The 16,922-nt window shown below is 35.4% G+C and overlaps 1 non-coding gene across 1 annotated transcript; it reads right to left on the bottom strand.

Annotated features, from left to right (window-relative positions):
- Positions 1–401: 401 nt before the first annotated feature.
- On the bottom strand, positions 402–473 carry TRNAC-ACA. The gene has a single exon. It is a non-coding gene; the product is annotated as a tRNA-Cys (tRNA).
- Between the last annotated feature and the right edge of the window lie 16,449 nt (positions 474–16,922).

Here is a 16,922-nt window from a genome sequence, read left to right as displayed (position 1 = left end):
TCACTTTTGAAAATAAATTGAAAATGCCACTATAAATAACTAAGGAAAGTGAATTCATTTTTATACAAGAGGAACTATTACTTTGGATATTTATAACTGTAAATGCTCTTGTTCTTTTCAATAAAAAGAACTGATAGAATATGATTGTTTTTCTGTGTACCATGAACATAAAGGGATGATTTGATGTACTTTACATAGATTATTTAATTTAATTTTTATATAATAGTAAAGCAGGCCTTGTATTACCTTGTATTATGTTCAGTTTAAAGTGAAAGTGAAGTTGCTCAGTTGTGTCCGACTCTTTGTGACCCCATGGACTGTAGCCTACCAGGCTCCTCCATCCATGGGATTTTCCAGGCAAGAATACTGGAGTGGGTTGCCAATTCCTTCTTCAGGATATCTTCCCAAGCCAGGGATTGAACCCAGGTCTCCTGCATTGTAGGCAGACGCTTTACCGTCTGAGCCACCAGGGAAGAGGACAGCTGAAGGTGTTCAGTTTAGAGATATGGCGAAGGTTATAGCACTTAAGTGTCAAGCTCAAAATCATGTTTCCTACCAGGCTCCTCTGTCCATGGGATTTTCCAGGCAATAGTACTGGAGTGGATTGCCATTTCCTCCTCCAGGGGATCTTCCCGACCCAGGGATCGAACCCGGGTCTCCCACATTGTAGACAGATGCTTTACCTCTGAAGAGTTGATAACAGGATTTAAATCTGAACATCTAAAATCCCAGGGAATTAAGCACTGTTTTAGTGGAGTAATATCATTGACTTCATTTCTGATTGTCCAGCTAGATTATAGTTAATTAGGTGCTTCATCAGAGTTGGCGATTTTCTTGGCAAATATATCATTTAAAAAACTTTGACTTTGTCAATAACAATAGGCAAGTTGATAGCAATGAAAGCTGAATACTTTGGTCTGAAAAGGAGGAAAGTGTGGTGTGCTGGAGTGGCTCACATTGACCCACAGAAAGTGAAAAGTGAAAGTGAAAGTGTTAGACCCTCAGTTGTGTTTGACTCTTTGCAAGCCCATGGACTGTAGCTGGCCAGGCTCCTCTGTCCATGGGATTTCCCAGGCAAGAGGACTAGAGTGGGTAGCCATTCTCTTCTCTAGGGAATCTTCCTCACCTAAGGATCGAATCCCAGTCTCCTGCATTGCAGGCCAGTTATTAAACATTAACTAGCATGCCACCAAGTATAACTGTAAGCAACAAAGTAAAAAATTCAAATACATGTTAAGGAAATAGGTCCCTAATGTACTGTTCTGTCTGCTTCAAGTAATCATAATAGTTTTTGATTGTTCACATATTAATAAAATTAATGAAAATTTAACCTTTGAGAGACATTTAAAAGCTCTTTGCACTTTTTATGTTCAGTGTAATGGAAATCCATAGGCAAATGCCCTATCAACTTCCCCCCTACTGCATTTCTACAATTATTTTATATTTATATACACATATATTCTCTTTTCTTTTATACTTCATGCCATAAAGTATACTCTAGTAGAGTATCATCTAAGACTGTTAATGCTGGTATAAACCAGCACATTTCATGTTTCATTTTACATTCACTTATTCCTTCTTCAGGTTTCCTCCTTACCTTATGTAGATCTGAGTTTCTGACCTATGTTATTTTCCTTCTCTCTTAAGAACCTGTTTTTCTTTTTTTTTTTTCCCAACATTTCTTGTAAGACAGCTCTACTAGCAACAAATTCTCTCAGTTTTGTTTGACTCTAGTCTATTTCTCCTTCATTTTTGAAGGATAATTTTGTAGGGTACAGAATTCTAGGTTAGTGTTTTCTTTCTCTCAACCCCAAATGTCTCATGTCACTCTTTTGCTTGCATATTTACTGCTGTTGTTTAGTCACTAAGTTGTGTCCGACTATTTGTGACCCCATGGATTGCAGCATGCCAGGGTTCCCTGTCCTTCGCCATCTCCAGGAGTTTGCTCAAACTTATTTCTATTGAGTCCATGATGCCATCCAACCATCTCATCCTCTCTCACCCTTTTCTCCTCCTGCCTTCAATCTTTTCCAGAATCAGAGTCTTTCCCACTGAAGGTCATGTTTTCTGAGGAGGAGTTAAATGTAATTCTTACCTTTGTTCCTCTGTAGGTAATGTGCTTTTCCCCCTCTGGCTTCTGTCAGGATTTTTTCTTTATCATTGTTTTTCTGTAGTTTTGCATAGGTTTTAAAAAGTTGTCAGAAAAGATATTTTTATATACATGTATATATATATGATATATATACATGTATATCACTTAAATCAATTCTAAAATTCTCATCTCAAATTTAGCAGCAAGATAGATAACTTCTTTGGGATATTATTATTTTTGCTTCTTGTTCTTCTTCACTTCTTTTCCTCCTGTTATTTTTTCCTATCATCTGCCTCCTTTTTGTTTCTTTCATACAACAATCTAACATAGTCTGTGAGGCCAGAGCAAAACTTCACTGTTCTGTGTGGTGGACTGTCTTAGGTTTTACTAATTTGTTATACCTGTAAGTACAAAAATATTTTCAAATGAATAAATGGCACTGTTTACACAAATTTATTTAGAAAGAGTGTGGTTGAGTAGGAAAAGTCAGATGCATAGTTTCTATAGGAAAAAAAAAATTCCACATGCTCAAGTTGTTTTGATTAAAAGATACAACTCTGGAGGGCAGAGTTTTATTATGTAAAACTGTGTCTTCTTAGATGATTTGTTCATTGCTTGATTAAAGCCATATCTAGGAATTGTCATTTGAAAAGATTCTTTTCTGAAATTTGTGTGATTGAAAACTCAGAAACATTGATTGTGTTAATGTTGCTATTATGTGAAACATTAGCCAAAAGTGACCATTCAAAATGCAATGTCAGAATGAGGACTATTTTATAAACAGACTGCTTTTCAACTAACAAATGCAACTCTGAACCTTGGTCTAGTAAAGCTGAATATCATGAGAGTTCATCTCTTAAAAGAAACGTAAAGTTTTGGGCAGGTGTTTAGAATCACAGAGTCTATGAGCACTTGGTGCTTAATTCTTAGAGCAAATTGCCTTTTCCTTTGTAAACTCATTTTGTCTCTACAGTATCTTAAATTTCACTGTTAGTCTTCTATGGCTTTGGGGCAGGGGCATCAAAGAGAATCTCCTAGCATTGAGTTTGCTTTTTAAAAATGGTGTTACTTAGATTTTATAATAATAATTGATGGTCAATGTTCTTTAAAATAATTAAAGAGGCTTTTCTACCCTCTTGAAAACCTGTTCCACTGTTTGGAATCATTACTGCTGTGAAATGTTCCTTTGTCCACCAGAACAACAACAACAACAAAATTTCTTCTTTTTCCTTAAATATTATCTTGCTATTTCATCTTTTTTTCTCCCCTATGAAGATGGGAAATTGGCTACTGACTTACACATCATGAGAACTTGCATAATTATAGACAATTGAATTGCATATTAACTCCTCTCTTCTAGGCTTATATAAATCTAACTTTATAAGCCTAATTGTCTTAGTTTACAGATTGGCATATTTTCCTTCTCTATGTTGGTTATTTTAGTCCTCATTGAGGCTCAATTTTCAAAATGCTTTGATATATTCTGCTATGTTTCATTTTACACAAGATTTGAAAGTCAATGAAGAAGTTCCTTAAAGTTCTCTGTTTCATATTTAAGGAAATGAAATCCTCATCCTCAAAGTGACGTAGGTGGTGAAACTCAAACTAGATTTTCTCATCTACCTGAGTGTTATTTCCACATTCCTTTAGATTTCCTTCTATTGTACATGTTTTGAGACAAAAAGTGTTCTTTTGTGTTCAGTATGTATTGTCAAAAATTTAGCCAATTTCAGCATACATTTGTTTGGTACTAAATAAACAGTAGATATGTCTTCCCAGGCGGTGCAGTGGTAAAGAATCTGCCTGCCAATGCAGGAGATGCAAGAGATGCAGGTTTGATCTCTGGGTTGGGATGATCCCCAACTCAGAGAAGAAATGTCAACTCACTCCAGTGTTTTTGTCTAGGAAATAGCATGGACAGAGAAATAGTCTGGTGGGCTATAGTCTATGGGGTCGCAAAGGGTTGGAAATGACTGAGCACATGCAGTAGATTATGACCAGATGCTGAGTTCCAAGTATAAATAAACCCTTGAGATTCTTATTAGGGAACATCTTAAGATCTGTAGCACAGTCTCAGTTCTTGAAGGAGTTAATAAAGTAACGCTTTGTCACAGGATTTATTCAGTTCTCCAAGTGTCAGACACATAGGAAATTTTGTAAAGGTCAACTATCTAGAAGATGTTTCCTACTTATTTTTTTGAGCACATTCTTGTTCTCATCTCTTATTCTTCCAGGTTTTTTTCCCTGCTTTTTTTCCCTTAAAGTTTCCATTTCTATACTCTGTTATATTTCCTACAATCTTTGTGTTTAATTTATAGTCTTTCAAATTGAATTCTTGGTGACAAATTATTCTGAAATCAATTTTAAACTGACACATTCTGAGCTCACTCTTTTAAGGGAAGGATGTTCCTACCCTTTGACTCTCATTGCCATTGTTGCCTCCTGTCATCTTTACTAATTTTACCTTCTCCAACGTGCTTTGCATGTTACAATCAATCCAGTGCTGTTCCTTGTTCGTGGCTCATCTTTCTTACACCTACCTTCATCCTTCACTGTTGAAATAGTGCTCATCCTTCAAGGACTTGTTCAAATAATACCTCCTTCATTTGACTTTGCTCCACAATAGTTTATTTGAAATCACATTATATTTTGGCTCAGAAAAATAAGTAGGACCACTCCTCCTCTTTTTAACATCTTCACCTAAGAGTCCCAGAGAAAAATGCTTTTCTTCCTGATAGCAGTGTATCACAGTTTGGTTGATGTTTGGGAGCTGATATATTAAAATTTACCCAGAAAACTGTCTCTACTTTAGAGTAATACTTGTGAAAATGAGTAGGCATTAGGCTTTCTTTGGTATTGAACAGCACATGCTCTTAAAACTATGTTCTTCAAGAAACTATTTTAGTTAAGAAGAAAAAAATCTGTTTAAATCTGGATCTACTAATAATCACTGTATTAAAAACATAGCTACACAATCTTGCATTTTATTTCTCTGGGGCTCAGGCTTTACTTGTGGTTAGTCATGTGCAAAGCAGAATGAAAACTTCCACTGTCAATTTACGTTGATTCCCATCTGCCATGAATGGTAACCCCTGATCTCTTTTCCATTGGGTATTTTTGTTGTGTTCTTGTTGCTATTTTACAAAGAATCTGCAATCACTTATTCTGTGTGCCTCCCTCAGCTCTTGAAGAGAGACAACACTTGAAAACATAATGGCCAGATGATCTCAGGATGCAAGAATCCTTCAGATGTTTGCTGAGAACTATTGAAAGATGCTTCAGTCTGACAAAAGCAGGAAATGTTAATTTTCAGTTCTTTTATAAATAGAGGGATGATCTGTAAAGGGAAAACTGTTGTCACAGCAAATATACACTTGAGTGATTCAAACCTAATTAGTGGTTATATGATTCACTTTGAATATATTTACTGTAATAACTGGTAAACTGCTTTTCAAATTCAGCCATTGAATAGATTCTATTTTTTTTAAAATAAAGCAGCTCTGAAACTTCATTTTCTTTTTTTTATTACCAAATATACACCTTTGTCCTTCATATGTGTGCTATATATAACCAATAATTAGCTGCCTCCCTCTCTTTTCTCTTCCCATTTTACCTCTCTTTGCAAAATTACCAAAATATTTACTAGAAGAAAATATATTAGTGTTATTTGCTTATTTTTAGCAGCAGAAGTATGTTTTAAAAATGTATAGAAGTAGAGGATTATTTAATTATGAAAAATAAAGTCATATTCCTCAAAAGACTCTATTGAACAAGACATTTGAAGCAATTGATGTATGGTACCTTTTTGCTATGTGTTCTCATTTTGTTAAATCCTTGACTAGGTACAACCAAGAAAAGATAAATTCAAGCAGAGTGGTGATTTAGTGACTCCAACTGGAAGTAATCTGCAATAAAATTAAAAGAAATCTTTCTATAAAGCAGACACAATTTATATTTTGCATATGCCACAAATTTATTTTGAAGGAATCATTTTGAAAACCAAATACTCTAAAATTCAAATAATGTATGCTTTAAACCAGCTGTAATAGGAAGGAAATCCTTCCACTCTAATTCATATACTTTCAAAACATTTGATTATAAGAATAGCAAGTCTGTGGTAGATATTTAGGAAATGTAGAAGCATATAAGGGAAAAGAAGACAAAGAAACATAATTCTGTTACTTACAATGTTTAGTAGTATTTTATTTCTCAATTGTTTCACTGTCTCTGAATGTGGGATTAAAAAGAAATAAGGAGTCATATTATCTTCACACTTTTGTAATTTCTTTGAGAAAAGTTCTTTTCCAAATGCCTACTTGGATTTTCATATGCCTCACTGGGTTCTTTGAAAACCTGATTCCTCATTCCAGAGATAGACATGCATCCACAGGGAATGCAACTGTATCACAGATATGTCAACATGCATTTTCCTAGGATTGCAAGATGCCTCTTGAAAATAGTAGCTTTGGCCAATTGATTTATGAAGGTTTAGATATTAGAAATGAACAGTATTGAAAGTAAACAGAAAATTTAATGCATATTTTAGGAGGGGTAGTTGAGGGAAGGAAAGTTTCTAGAAGTTTCTGCCTTTATTAGATAGTGAGAGCAGAGTCCTTGTGAGATGGCTTAAAGCCACAGTTATCAAGGTAGTGAGGAGGACCAAATTAGATGATTAGAAGGATTTCACCTCTTCTTTGTGGAGAAGAACTGAACTGTTACTTTAGCAGGTGATCATGCTTAGGAATCACCAGAGTTTGTTGACTCTCTCAGCTGGGTTTAAGTATAGTGTGAACGGGACTTCTCAGGTGGTTCACTGGTAAAGAATCTGCCTGCAATGCAGGAGATCGAGATTCAATCCCTAGATCAGTAAGGTCTGCTGGAGGAGGGCATGGCAGCCCACTCCAGTATCTTGCCTGGAGTATCCCATGAACAGAGGAGTCTGGCAGACTACAGTCAATGGGGTCACAAAGAGTTGGACATGACTGAAGCTACTTAGCGTGCACACACAGTGTGAACAGGGTAAGCTCTTGATTTTTGGTATCCATTTGGGTCAGTTAGCTTTATACAGAAAAACAAATGAAACAAAATGAGACCCCCATGCTTCGGCTGCAAACAAGTCTACGATGATGAGGTCAGTCACATCACTTAATTTTCTTTTGTAAGTGTAGTTAAAGAAATGAAAAAAGGATCACACTGACAACAACAAAAAAATTGCTTTACATTGTGGGTGGATAATGTGCTGTGAGGTCAGATTCTTAATTACTGTGGTTGGAATCCTTTTCTCAAAAAAGCTTTTTATAGGGCTGAATGCTAAAATAATCTGGGTAATCAAAATTTATGCTTTAGGATGAAAGGTGCTTATCTGCAGATGAGTTGAAGGAAATTCCTTTTTCCAACCCTCTCTGCCAACTGCACTGTGAGTGCATAACTGCATGGAGGTTTTGACTAACGTTCTGTTTAGGAAGTGGGGAGCCCCTTTCAAAGGGACATTTCACATTTTGGTGGCTGGAGACTGAATGAGGCAGGTGACTGAATAATCCTAAACTCTTTACTCAGGAAAATGGACTACATGGAGACACCACAAAGAAAGGGAAGGTTGATCTCAAGATGTTTGCTTCCCTCATAAGGAGTCCACTCTTCAAGCTGTTGAATTTTATTTTTTAATAAATTTATTTTGAACTAAAAAAATTGTTTATGATGGACATTGTATTTGTTCCACTGTACAGGGGTTCTACCATTTTTAGGAGTCCCCCTTCCCCATGTTCAGTAGTATGGCTGGTATGGGGTGTTTTAAATGGGGAGTTGGGAAGAATAAGATTAGAAATTTGCTGGGTTTAATCTAAATTTATGAAAGAACTTTTTGTTATCATGCAGATATGCTGCTGCTGCTGCAGATATGAATAGATTCTATTTGTGGATTTCTGATAAATGGTTAAAGGAAAATTATTCACAGCAGAGATAACTGATGAAAGTATGTGAATTTCCTCCATAACTTTTGGTGGAAGAAATGCAGATTATTTTGTTTTTCTAAATCTCTTAATCACCCTACACATGAATGTGGCAAGAAACCTAAACTCATTCGATTACTACTCATCCTTCCCAAAATGGACTTGTGTTTCTATGGTCTTACATAGCTTAAGAAAAATAACCTCTAAAAAATTTGTACATATGGTATTCTACTAATATATTTATTATAAAACATATATAAAAACAAAAAGACATAAACAATTATTTTAAAAGTATTTTAATTATAACATTAGTAGAATAGATCTTGGTTATTATTATTGTTTATTAGTGAATAAAACTTGAGTGTACCTTATAGTTTTGAAAATCTTCATTGTATCAGTAGTTCAAATGCTTGATCATAAGTCTATATATTTTCACACTTGGTTTTAATGAAAACTAAGCAGAAAAGGAACCTAATAAAGATAAGTAGATTCAGAGGGATGAAGTGCAAACTTGACTCCATTGGTGAAATTATAACCTTTTTTTCATATCCAATAATAGAAAGGTTTTGTTGAAATTAATCTGGTACATTTCTATTTTCCACGATGTCAGTGAGTTAATGGTCTTACATTAACACAAAGGTGTTCTTTATTACATCTTTACTAAAGGGTTCAAATCTCATGAAATTCTGTAGATGATTTTAAAACAGCCTAGAAAATTATCTTTCTGAGTTTTTAAAGTATAAGGTATGAAGTAGTTTTTAAAATAGATAATATGCTTGTTTAATTTTGGCAGCAAAATCACATGTTTCCATTTCCAAACATCTGTGTTCAAAATGGTCTCTCTATTGCTCGAAATTCTTTCAGAATGTAGTAATTTTTTTCACCACTTTTAAGATGTCACCTTTACCTTGAAGGAGCAAGAAAGCATTTTTTTTTTTTAAATGTCTTCTAGCTTAGTACTGTCATTCTTTTATCACAGGGAAGGTAAACAAATCTGAAACACATGTCTTTTGTAGGAAAAAGTAATCTTTTAATAAAGACCATCTTTCAGTTTGATGGTTCTATTAATTCTTTACATTTAGATAACTTTAAATGAAAGATGGTCACACCCCTTCTCATTCCACTACACTGAGAGCTTTTTTATTGGAGAGCATATAATGCCATAAACTGAGGTATGGAAATTGCAGTACTTAGCAATACACAGGAAGCTGGTGAAAGCCTATGCAAGTGCAAGTGTCATTTGCCCTCTGGGTGTTAGACATGCCACCTTGTCCTCATGTTAGCCTGTACTCTTCCCCAGGTAAGAGGGTCTGACAGATGGACAGTGTTTAAGTTCTTACTTTTTAAAAAATAATAAAGTTGCACCTAAATACAAATTTAACCCTTAGTTATAGCTATACATTTGTACCTCGGAAATGACTGGTATACACTCTTTAGAGGCATATCCTCTGACTTTTGACCCACACTGACATCAAGGAGCACTGTTAAGCCCTTGAGGCTCTCCTGCTTCTGTGCCTGTCTAGAAGCTGGAAAGATTTCCTGAGGCTGGATCTTGGCCACCCAGTGTCCAGCCTCCATACAGGCAGCTACTCATGTTTGAGGTCCAGCTATCTCAGTGCTGTTCTACAAGGAAATGGGGTAATTGTTTTCTGGACCCATGAAACATTCCACCAGGGAGTTGTTTAGTGTTTGCCACCAACTTGAAGCTCTTGCTGCAATTTCAGGCAATTCACCATGCAGTTCTAGAGCCTTGACTTACTAGTGACGAGGACTTTTTGATATCTTGCATATGTTCATTAAATCTAGGTTCAGTGTGGGGGAGGGATGCGAGGAGGGGGCAAGTTTGTGCAGTAGATTTAAAGATCCAAGGAAGGCTCAGCTTGTCTCACAACCATCTCCACCAGAAAGCCTGCTGTTTAGTTAGTCAGATTTGTGTTTGAATAGTAGATCTATTGCTTACTAGATGAGTGACCTTAACAGAAGGATTAATCTGCTTGAAACTCAGTTTCCTCTTCCATAAATAGACGTAAAAGTCTTACTACCTATTAGAGCTGGTGTGAGGATTAAAGATAATTTATGTAAAGTGCTTAGCACGCTACCAAGGTGTTCAAGAGAGCAGTTTTTAACTAATTTTTCTCCTACTATTCCTCTTTTTCTGTGTGGATTGAATCTAGGTATTTGGAAAGGATAAGGAGAGTATTTTTATTTTTTGATACTTGAGCATTTTTATTAGCTTAGGAGGAGAAGTGAGTGAGGGGAAGGTTGAAGATGCTGCAAAAAGGGGAACGGTGGATAGGTTAGATCTGGAGGAGCCATGGTGGTGGGACAGGCTTCTTTTGAGACTGGAGAATGATTGGAGTCACTTCTTCTTCCCTTAGAATCTTCCATACTCTTCTTCCTCATGCAGGACCCAGAGCAACAGGTTACAGGAAGCTCATCTGAGCCTTCACATCTGTGCTGTTTTCTGCCTGAGGCTAATACCTGGCCAGCCTGGGTCAGCAGAGATGAATGGGGGGAGTGCAAAAGCCCACACCCACCCCTCAGCTTCTAGTTAGAATTGGGTAGATGAAAGAGATAACTCTTTGTGCTGGTTTAGTTCTCAATTTGTTTCTTCAGCTCTGAAATCTCCCATTTCACTCAATTCTGTTTACTATTTCATCTCAACTATGGGGGTCTCATTTTGTGGAATTCTTCTTTATTAAGTACTTTCATAGGTCAACATGTTTGTGAAGGATATCATTCTACTTTTCAGGTGATGCTTTCTTCCAGAATATATACTTTTCTATAAGGAGAATATTATAGAATATATGTTTGTGTCCTTGAAATTCATGTAATGAAGCGTCAGTATCCCCAGTGTGATAGTATTGAGAGGTGAGACCTCTAGGAGTTGATTACAGTTAGTTTAGGTCATGAAGATGGGGCCCTCATGATGGAATCAATGCCCTTTGTAAAAAGAGGAAGAGACACGGAATCTCTCTCTTTTCCCCACATTTCTTCTCCTTCTCTGTCCCTCACTCTCAGTCTCTCTCTTCTTGAGTATACAGCAGGGAGGCAGCAAACAGACTAAAAAAACAGGAAGAGGGCTCTCATATTTAATAAGGAAGATATAATTATTTCAATTAAGTAGGAGTTGGGACTCAGAATGTCTGGATTTGGATCCCAGCCCTGATACTGTGTATTATCTTGGAGAAATCATTTAACTTCTTAGGGTGTATTTCCTCATATACAAAATGGGTTTAAGTAGTATCTTATAGAGTTACTGTGGAAACTGAATAAGATAATTGACATAAAATAAGTTATTAACAATAATATTATCAGAAGTGTGATGTTATTACTCAAGGGAATTTATATCATGTGCAAAAGATACTGTTCCTGGTCTTGAGGATTTTAGGACCAGAAATAGGTACTTCTTAGCTTAAGGGATGATGCTTAAAGCAGTAAGGATGTCATCCTGGGGTTTGCTGTCCATACTTACTGGCAAAATACATGTGTGTTTCTGAATTTTTTTTTTTAATCACTACCTCCTGTGTCAATGTCCTTCTATAGCTTACTTGCATTCAGCATACTTTTTGCAATATAAAATCTTCCTTGTATACATCCAGCCCCATCACTTCATGGCAAATAGATGGGGAAATAGTGGAAACAGCGGCTGACTTTATTTTTCTGGGCTCCAAAATCACTGCAGATGGTGATTGCAGCCATGAAATTTAAAGACGCTTACTCCTTGGAAGGAAAGTTATGACCAACCTAGACAGCATATAAAAAAGCAGAGACGTTAATTTGTCAACAAAGGTCCATCTAGTCAAGGTTATGGTTTTCCCAGTGGTCATGTATGGATGTGTGAGTTGGACCATAAAGAAAGCTGAGCGCCGAAGAGTTGATTCTTTTGAACTGTGGAGTTGGAGAAGACTCTTGAGAGTCACTTGGACTGCAAGGAGATCCAACTAGTCCATACTAAAGTAGATTTGTCCTGGGTGTTCATTTGAAGGACTGATGTTGAAGCTGAAACTCCAATACTTTGGCCACCTGATGCGAAGAGCTGACTCATTTGAAGGGACCCTGATGCTGGGAGGGATTGGGGGCAGGAGGAGAAGGGGACGACAGAGGATGAGATGGCTGGATGGCATCACCGACTCGATGGGCATGAGTCTGAGTAAACTTCAGGAGCTGGTGATGGACAGGGAGGACTGGCGTGCTGTGGTTCATGGGGTCGCAAAGAGTCGGACACGACTGAGTGAACTGAACTGAACTGATAGTTGTTTTACAATGCTGTGTTAGTTTTAGTGCTTTTTTTTTTTTCATTTATTTTTATTAGTTGGAGGCTAATTACTTTACAATATTGTAGTGGGTTTTGTCATACATTGACATGAATTTTTTTTTCATTTGACAGTCATAAGTTTGCTACTAGCAGGATGTCAAATAATCTGGAAATGGAATTTATTCTTGGGATTATCATATATTACTTATTTCATCAAATAAAAATGAGAAATTCAAATGCCAAGATAAACAGATATTTTAGGGTTTGTCCCCACTAAGTTCTTTTCAATCCTCATGTTTTCAAAGATAACAAATGAATAGAAAAAGAGAGAAAGGAAAACACATTGGATGTTTTCTTACTTAAAATTCTAGATCTTGGTTACAAAATACATTAATTAGGTACATTATTGACATAGTGATGTCATATTTTCTGCTAATGATTGCAAAATAAATCACAGTGCTGAATTTATTATTCAAATATTTTAATATAGCTCTTTTATGTGTACATTTTCTTAAAGTGAGAATGTTTATTCAACTTGTTCTATCTAAGGGTATTTAATCCCTTATAAATGTTCTCCCTAGGAACAGACTGAATCCAGCAGCGTCAACTTAAATTTCAGATTTGTGAAATTTATGAAAGAGTTATGTTAGCAGTTACATGATGTATTTCTCGTGGGTCCCAGGCCTTTATCACACAAAATGCAAAATACATAACTTGAAAAGACCTCTCCTTTCTTCTCCTTTCTTTTTTTAGTTTTGTGGAGGCAGGGAGGAATAAAAAGTCTAGGATTCTATTGAGAATGGCAAAGAGACTGGATTATTTTACATTGTATTATACCTATTGTTTCTGCATTGGGTAACATATTTCTCCTAAAAAAAAAAATCCACATAAAAGCTTTAAAATTACATTTGTCTCTTAACATTAAAGAGAAAAAATGATTATAGTTGTAGTAAAAGAAAATAAGATTCTAAAAAATTCCTAAACTAAAAGAAATGTATCCATTGAGAGGCAGACATTATGCTGTTACCCAAGGGATCTTGCAGAAATGGAAAAGACATTGTTCTTGTTCTCAAGGAATTTATGACCTAAAGAGAAATTAAGACAAGGTGTGGCTGTCACTGGAGTGTTAAACTGCAGTTTCCTATAGTGTTTTCTCTTTTCTGGAAAGAAGGGTATTACATGTGAGTAATAATTATTTTTAAAGTTCCTCTCTGAGGGAGAATTAACATTAATGAAAATACCAAAATATTGCTTCAGAGATGAGCAGTGAAGTACAGGACAAGGAAGAGTTCTGACCGTGCCTATTTTTAGGAAAAGGGGAAAGAGTAGGTTACTGAAAGTATACAGGAGGGTGGGTTCACTCTATGCATCATAGAGGGTTAATATTTGTTTCAAAATCAAGTCTCTTTGTACACTTCTCCTCCTGAGTTAGAATCATTATTCTCACTATAGGATTGAGTCCTTTTTTTTTTTTTAAAGACTATTTTTTTTTTTTTTTGAAATGGACCATTTTTAAAGGCTTTATTGAATTTGTTACAATATTACTTCTGTTTTATGTTTTGGTTTTATGGTCAAAGGGCATGTGGGATCTTAGCGCCCCAACCAGGGTTGGAACCCCTACCCCCCTCTGCACTAGAAGGTGAAGTCTTAACCATTGGACCACCAGGGTAGTACCCAGGATTGAATCTTGATTATCCAGTGCCAATATTCCTCCCAAAGTGACCATTTCCTTCATCTCCATGGGTGTTGTTTAACAAACGTTCCTTAAGAGAGCTAGCTGTAAATATTTAAGAGCTAGTAAATTTAAAATGTGTTTATAAAAAAAATGTGTTTATCAGTAAATTTGTCTAGATATTGTCTCTTTCGTATATAAACTAAAATTGCAAAAAAAGAACTGAGAAGTAAAGTGGAATCTGTCATATTAATCTTTTTCTCATCTTGTTTTGAAACGATCCATGAAAAAATTGAAAGGCTGAATGAAAGTAAAAGTTTTGAAAGCATATTTAGAAGTTAAAAAGTTGAATGACATAATAGAAGAATGGAAAATAAGAAATAACATTTTCTCTCTTGCAAACATTATTCTCCAACACTTCACTAAGGAGTATAAAATTCCTTGAGAAATATTTTAGAATCTTCTTTTTCCTGTGTGACCTTATTTTATAATCAGTGTAAATACAAATAAGATCCTTTAAATTCTTTGTTTACCAACATGTATAGTTTTATATTTTAACTAAGATCTCAATAACATTGATGTTGAAATGAATTTCAGTAAGGCTGGAATGGTATAAAGAGGGAGTGTTTTGGAAATCCTAGAATCATTGAATGTTAGAATTGTTATTCTACCTTCTATTTAATGATGGATTCCAGAAATGAAAATAGCACAGGGATGTTCTTTTTTTCCCCCTTATATCTTTATGAAGATATAATTGACATATAACATTGTATATGCTTAAGGTGTACCCACACTTAGATATTACAGTATGGCTACCACCTTAGCATTAGATAATACCTTTGTCATATCACATATCACCATTTCTTTTTTATAGTGAGAACATTTAATATTTTTTATTTTAACAATTTTCAAGTATACAATAAATACTGTTAATTATAATCACAGTACTATGCATTAAACTCTCAAAACTTATTCATTTTCTAACTGCAAGTTTGTATGCTTTGATCAGTATCTAGCTAAACCCCCCTTTTCCCCACCCCATGACACCCCCCTGGTAACCACAATTCTTCTCTTTATTCCTATGAGTTTACCATTTTAGACTGCATATGTGAGTAATATCACATAGTATTTGTCTTTCTCTGAGTTATTTCACTTAGCATCATGTCCTCAAGGTTCATTCATGTTGTCACAAATGGCAGGATTCCCTTCTTTTTCATGGCTCAATAATATTCTACTATATATGTATATATCTCATATCTTTTTTATCCATTTTTACATTGATGGACATTTAGGTTGTTTATCTATTTTGGCTATTGTGAATAGTGCTACAATGGGCATGGGTGTGCATCTGTTTCCTTTGTATATATACTTAGAAGTGGCATTGTATATATACTCAGAATTATTAGATCATATGATAGTTCTGTTTTTAATTTTTTGAGGAACCTCCATACTGTTTTCCATAAAGCCTATACAAATTTACATTTTCACTAATATTGCACAAAGTTTGGCAAAAGATATTCTTATCAGATAACCTCTTCTTCAATCTAAACTAACAGAAATTTGTCTTATTTCCTGCTCTTGGCAGGACAGTTGTAATGAAAATCTTAGATCTTCTTTGCCTCTACCTTACGGGAATCTGAAGCCTAGAATATCACCTAAGTGGCCAGTTTCCTCCTTTTGCTCCTTCTAGACTGGTCTCTTTAGCTCTCCACTGTCAAAAGTAGCATTCAAGTGTCTGTGTGTTTGTGAAGCAGTAGTATTGGAAAGGGAGTGGTTGACATGCCAGTAAGGAGACAGTAAGAGGGTCAATAAGAAAATGTAAGACAAGAAATACAGATTTTCAGAGTCCAAAGTCTAACTGCACTGTGCACCGACCATAGCTCCATTGTATTTCATCATGCAGTTTTTTTAATGGTCTGAAAAACTGTTCAAGTTTTAGTGGAACGTCCCCTTATTATGTGATTATGAGGCATGGACTAAGTATGTTTAGACTGATTACTGTTACTGGGCTTTTGTAGTTTTGATGTTACAACAGGAAGAATTATCATCTTCTATTTACCCATATTTTTATTTCTATTTTATATAATGATGCCAGGATGATAGCAATTATGATGAACTTCACAAGGGATGTTTTAATAATTAAAGTGAAAACATTCAAAGAAATAATACAGATACAAAGCAAAATGAGTAAAGTAAGATGTATTTAATGAATAATTTAATACAGCAGATTCCATTGTCTTTGCAACACAAAATTAATAAGATGCAATGAACTTCAATTTATTATTTTTAATTTGTTTCTCTTGAAAGTCACCGGAGTATTATTGTCAACAAAATACATTAAAGTTAGGTAGCATTCTCTGTCCCTAGTGGTATGATTCTTCCTTTTGCTTTAGGACTCACAAAATTATATTTCAATATGGAATTCAAATGATAGACTAATTTTTTTTAAATGATGTTATTGAATAGGGAAGTTGTGATGCCATTTTGTGGGCAGAATATTTTTCCTGAGACCATTTCCTACTAAAAAAAATTCCAATTGTGGAGTAGGCATTTTTTTTCTGTTAAGAGTGGGTATTACTTTATGTGTGCACAAGCACATATGTACATGTGTGACACATGCATATGGTTAAATGTAGGCGTGTTCTGCCCACATATTCTCCACACCTCCAGTATGCTGGATAACTTTGTCCTTGGAACCTAAGTAATCTTGATTCAAATTCTCATCTAAATGGTGGAAGACCCAGCACCAGAAGGCATTTGGAGTGCAGACTCATCTCTGGTTGTGAGTCTTGCTTTTACTGATGCAAGAGCTACACTACCTGATTTGCCTCTGTGCAGAGCCCTGCTGGCCATCTTTTTAATTGTTTCCCTCTATACTGTGTCACCAACTCAAGCATATAGTGTAGCCAGACTTTATTGAAGATTTTGGGGATATTTTAGTCAGAATATAGG

This window comes from Cervus canadensis, chromosome 4, assembly GCF_019320065.1.
Source record: "Cervus canadensis isolate Bull #8, Minnesota chromosome 4, ASM1932006v1, whole genome shotgun sequence".
NCBI classification, from domain to species: Eukaryota; Metazoa; Chordata; class Mammalia; order Artiodactyla; family Cervidae; genus Cervus; species Cervus canadensis.
Note: the sequence above shows the minus strand (reverse complement) of the source record. Positions and strands in the feature narration are given on the sequence as shown.